Source organism: Aethina tumida, chromosome 3 (genome assembly GCF_024364675.1).
Source record: "Aethina tumida isolate Nest 87 chromosome 3, icAetTumi1.1, whole genome shotgun sequence".
Lineage (NCBI taxonomy): Eukaryota > Metazoa > Arthropoda > Insecta > Coleoptera > Nitidulidae > Aethina > Aethina tumida.
In genome coordinates, this window is record NC_065437.1 from 27,621,115 (window position 1) to 27,627,114 (window position 6,000).

Consider the following 6,000-nt stretch of genomic DNA (forward strand, 5'->3'; position numbering starts at 1 on the left):
GACAAAATAAATATTTATTTAAATTAATATTATAAAATAATAATACACCATTTTATAACAACTAACGTAAATTAAAAGGTAGGAATCTTTTAGATCCAGTGATTAAAATATGCCAAAAATATTTCTTTTCTTGTGTTTTAACTTATAGATAATTATTTAAATAGATAATTTTGTTTTATAAAAAATACATTCCATATAGTATTAATAAAATAATAATAAACCAAACACCTGAGTTTAAAAAAAAAATCTTTTACATCCGTTCATTGTATTAAAATATGAAACAAATAGTTCAATATTTTATAATTTCGTTTTATAAAAAAATGTGCAGTTATTTTATCTGGTATTAATAAAATAATAATAAATATAATTTCTAACAGCCAATTTTAAAATAAGAACCTTTTAAATCCGGTCAGTCGCATATAGAAAAAATAATTTTTAATTTTGACTTAATTACATACAGTGATGTGAAAAATAATAAGGATACTTGTCGGTATACAAAAAATGCAAATTAAACCAATGTTTTTAATACGTTTTGAAAGGAGTATTTATTTTTAAATACTCTTATATTCCTAGTGCACAAAAATGAAAAGAAATATTGCAAATTTCTTTAAAAATTAAATTAAAATAAAAATTAATTGATTTATAAATTTTCATATAAAAAAAAGTAGGGACAATTTCAGAATTGTCTAAAATGTATATGTTTGAATGGATTTCTTTAATGAATTTAGTACCCAGTTACTAAATGCCTAATTTTACATAAGTATTCCAATTAAAAAGAATATGATAAATTGATTACTTATTCAACAGTGAGTATGTTGTTAAAATTTGTCGGATAAGTTGCGAAACACCCTGTAAAAGAACGGTGTGCTAAAAATGGGATTCGGCGGACCAAACATTGCATTCAAATCAATGAGAACAATTTCGAATAGCTTTTATAGAATCCATCTATTATTATTATTTTTATTTCGTTTCCTATATAGTTATATAAAAAATAAAATAATAATAAACATACTTTAACATTCAAGTTAAAAAAAATATATTTTACATCCGGTCAGTACATTAAATTATGGCAAACATAGTTTTTTATTACTTTGAGTTACAGATAATTACATATTTATGTAGATAATTTCGTTTTATAAAAAATATATATTTATTTCTAGTATTAATAAAATAAACCAAATTTTTAACACCAAGTTAAAAGGAAAAAATCTTTTACATCCGGTTAGTGCACTAAAATATGGCAAAAATAATTTGTCGTGTGTTTTGAATTACAGAAAATCATTTTCATATTGTTAACGTCGTTTTATAAAAGTAAATAATTATTTATTTCATCGAGTATTCATAAAATAATAACATGAATTTTTAACATCAAAATTAAAAAGAAAGATCCGGTTTCAGATCCGGTCGGTGCATTAAGATATTTCAAAATTAGTTTTTCATTGAGTAGAACAAAGAATCGAGGCGATTTTTCCTCGTCGGGCACCAGTGTGCGGGACGGACAATATCGAGCACGGCCAAAGGGGGAACAGGGAGGCCATAGGAGCTCGAGTAGTGTGCAGGCGGGAGGTCGGGAGAAAAATGAGATTGCATTTCACGGTCGAGCAGCGCGAGTTCGCATCGCCACTAATTGCCGGCAACAACGACACGGACCGTCTAAGTTCGACGGCGGCTTTGTCGGAGGCGGCTCGAAAACGATACATCGACTGATCACGCCGCTCTCTCCGTCCGCGGACCATTCCGCGCCGACAGTTCGCCTTTTTCCACGATCCGACGATCCGATCTCGCCGTTTTCTTCATGACCATTTCCTTGTTTATTGGATGGCGCAAACTAGTTGGGTTACCATTACCATCAACACTAAATTATGTTGTCTAACTTTCTTAAACCTTAATGGTGAACTCGGACGGCATCAAAGCCAAAAAGTACAGTTCGCTTTAATTTAAATTAACATTCCTCCTAGACAACATTCAGACGGAGCACTTAACTTGTACTTAAACGAAGAAGTCATTTGAATAACCTAAAAAAGTGTCACGCTGAATCGAAAAGAATGCAAGATGTTCGTACAGTGTGCGTCATCGTGGCCAGAATCGCTCTGTAATCGTCGAAGCGCGGATTACACGGGTCTCTCCGCTGCACTTGGCCCTATTTCACTAGAAATCCCGCACTCTAAATTTAAATGAATGGCCAAAGTTAAAACTGCTGTTGCGTCTACATCCTTTGTCTCCCTTATATCCAATGAAATCCGCTGATAGGCTACCCCATGAGCTAGCAACTTGAAAGATAGAAACTCTAGCTCGTTGTAAATGATGGTTTCAATTTTGCCGGGAAATTTCGTAAAAAGGAGATGAACGTAAGTTTTTAATGTATTATTCATATTATCATATGCAGTGTTGGCAGTGAGGTAATACCTGGTGGGTAGATAGGTAAAAATCTGATATTTACTTAAACATATTTCGTATGTTACTACCAAAATATGGGTGTATTGGGTATTATTCTAAAGTTCATCATGCTTTTTTCCTGAATTTCTCTTCGTTCCTGCTGTACCTCATGTTAATGTCTCACTTACCAAAAAAATAAGATTTGAGTGAGTGGTTATTTTAAATATTTATCGTTTTCAATTATTTTCGAATTTAAAATAAATTGTGCATTAATAAATAAACAATAATATGTATAAATGTGTCATCATGTTATATTCTTAGTGTATTGTTTGTTATTTTTTATGATAATTATAATTACTCATTGATCTCATTTTTTGCTATATCGACTTGTATTAAAAATTTTATTTACTCATTATTATTTGACAACTCTGCTTTAAACCTATATCAAATGATTAATACCAAGAATGAACATTTCAACATTACAATTTCCGGTAATACAGACATTTGCCCATGTGCGAAAATGTTTTGAAAAAATATAATATTTCAAAAACGTATGGACATAAGAAAACTGTTAAAAATGCAATAAATCCAGAATTTTACGTCGGGCTCAAAAATGTAATAATGTTTATTATTTTTAAAACAAAGATAATATCACTTTCGATTGATCCTTTAATTAATCAGTTAGACAAATCACTTCGTATATTCTGAGAAAGTTAATATTGAAATGTCGTTTAAAAATACTTCATAATTAAGCAATTTATGAAGTCCATAAAAATTAATTGTCTAGTTAGATAGATTAACATTTGAAAGAATTACATTTAAATTATTAAAAATATCTACTGTGATTACTTACATTAATCTCATGGGTAAAAAACTGGTTACCATTTATCTGAAACAAGTGTTTCTTTAAGTCAAATCATTAAATCGCAAAAGCAATATTAATTGAAAATAAATTATTTTATAGTCACATTTTTAATAAAAAAACTGATACTAAATGTTTTAAAGGATTGTTGTTATTAATATTAATATTACATTTCTGAAACATTCAAATAGAAAACATTCATTAAATTAATGTTTCCAACAAGCAACAACAAAATTTTGTGTAATATAATATTTGTTTATTTTATAAAATATATTATTTAAATTGTAAAAAACTATTTGGTGTTTTGATATTTTGATTAATGTGATTATTTGTATAATATATTACTAACAACAAGTAATTTTTATATTAATTCTAAAGTATAAAGCAATAAAAGTAAATAAAAAATAAATATTTGATAAATTTTAACGTGAAAAAATTGAAATACTTTGTATAATCTAATTATATATAAAATATACATAGTTACTGTTATTTTTTATGTTTATCCTAAAAATTTTGTACTATAATTTAAACAACAATTATAAATATTTTAAACAATATATTTAACTTATTTAGTTTATAATGTTATTACTAACAAGTAATATTAGTAAAAATAAAATAAAACTAAATAAAAAAAATAACTTTTAATTATTAATATTCATCATATTAAACAACAATAAATTTATTTAATTTTAAAAAACATTTTGTATTACAAATTAGAAATATTAATTAATAAAATATGTATTTTTATGTATCTTAAAAGTAATAAAACTACATAAAACAGAGATATTAAATGACCTGTTTTCATCATATTAAACAACAAATTTAAAAAATTGTAAAAAATATTTGCAATTTAAAACACAATTTTTAATTTCAATTTATAAAACAAATTATTTCATAACACGTAAATTTATCATTACTAACAACTAATTTTTTGTATGATTACAATAAAAAATGAAATAATACAAATAAATAAAAAAGAAATATTAACAAAAACTATTTTGCACTACAAGATAAAACACTATCTAATCTAACTGTTTCATAAAATATGTGTATTTATGTTTATCTTAAAAAATAAAACAATAGAAATAAATAAAAAAGAATATTCTTATAAATATTAAGTGATTTGTTTCAATCATATTAAAAACCAACAAATTTATTCAATTTCAAAAAATTTAAAACATAATGTGTACTTTTTATTTGAAAATACTTTGTATAACCTAATGATCCTATAAAAAATTTATATATTTATTATTACTACAAGTATTTTTATATTTATTCTATAACATAAAGTAAAAAAAGTCCTATCTTATAAATATGCATTCTGTCTGTTTTCACCATATTGAAAAACAAAAATTTATTAAATTGTTATAAAAATTTTGTTCCCCAATTTAAAACACAATTTTTACTTCCCACTTCGAAATACTTTAACCATATAATGTAACTATTTTATACAATACGTAAAATCTGTAATATTATTATGAACAAACAATGTTTTATGTTGATTCTAAAATATAACGTAAAAAATATCCTATAAATAATAAATAATTTTTCAGCATATTAAATAACAGGCAAATGTTTACTTTGCTATAAACAAGTAATTTTTATATACATTTAAAATACAAAGTAATAAAAGTAAATATGATAGAAATATCTTATAAATATTAATTGATCTATGTTAATTATGTTAAACAACAATTTTATTGAATTGCAAAAAATATTTTGTACTGCAATTTAAAACATAAATTTTACTTCCAAATTGAATATACATTTCATAATGATTGATTTTAAAATGTAAAAAAATTAAGAGTTTATTATTTATTTATTAATTCCATGTTTAATTCTATAATTATTTCGCATTTTTGAAATATGTTCATAAATTTCAACTAAGGTCAACCTTCACATTAGTTTTTTTATTCATTATGAAATTTATTTTTTTACATGATATCAACATAATAGAGAATGTGTACATGTTGTCGTTTTGGACAACACCTAAATGTAAAAACTAAATTTTAAAGGTAAAATTGCGGTAATTCGAGTGCTCCATAATTATTATTCCGATAATTTCAGATAACGCGGCAATAAATTTAAATTGAAACATTTAAAAGCGTTCATGATTATCGGGCAACTTGTTCCGCCGTTAATTGTCCAATTGTATTTCGATACTGTTCAATTAAAATTTTTATCATGCGTAAAACAATACGAAAATTGCCACGTGACTTCCTCCGAAGTGACGTAAGGAGCGGCTCGTGTTACCTTGGTGCAGCGATAAAACGAGACGGACGGGACAGATCCTCGGGTGTGATTGCGTAATTCGTTCCAAGCAAAATCCCCGCACGAAACGCACCAGAAAAATTACAAAGTGCACAAACATAACACACTCGGTATAATAATACAACGACGGGCGAGCTGGCACGACGATTGCATCGACATGCATTCTTATCAATTCAAGTTCAAGTTCAATGTCAGCGGCTGTTCGTAATAACCTTGTGCGGATCTCACTTAAACGCATTTTACTGATATAACACACACATACACAAATACCGACACATGTGTGCTAACATCATAAACATGGGCGTACGCTCGATTATTATTATTATTATTATTATTATTATTATTATTATTATTATTATTATTATTATTATTAAATATTTATGTACTTTCATTGCATTGCATTGATTGTTGTTGTCAATTGTTTACAACAATAACAATTTAAAAGTAAATTTCATTTTTGCGTGTGATCTGTTAAAAATAGAAAGATTTTT

The 6,000-nt window shown here is 26.0% G+C and overlaps 1 protein-coding gene across 1 annotated transcript in view; it reads right to left on the reverse strand.

The window, feature by feature from the left end:
• LOC109596507 (zinc finger protein 345) overlaps nucleotides 1–3,249 on the reverse strand; it is a 112,720-nt gene extending 109,471 nt beyond the window's left edge. Inside the window, exon 1 of the mRNA XM_049965228.1 lies at nucleotides 3,230–3,249. The gene's annotated coding sequence lies outside the window, so the exon portion shown is untranslated. The remainder of the gene's footprint in view (nucleotides 1–3,229) is intronic.
• Between the last annotated feature and the right edge of the window lie 2,751 nt (nucleotides 3,250–6,000).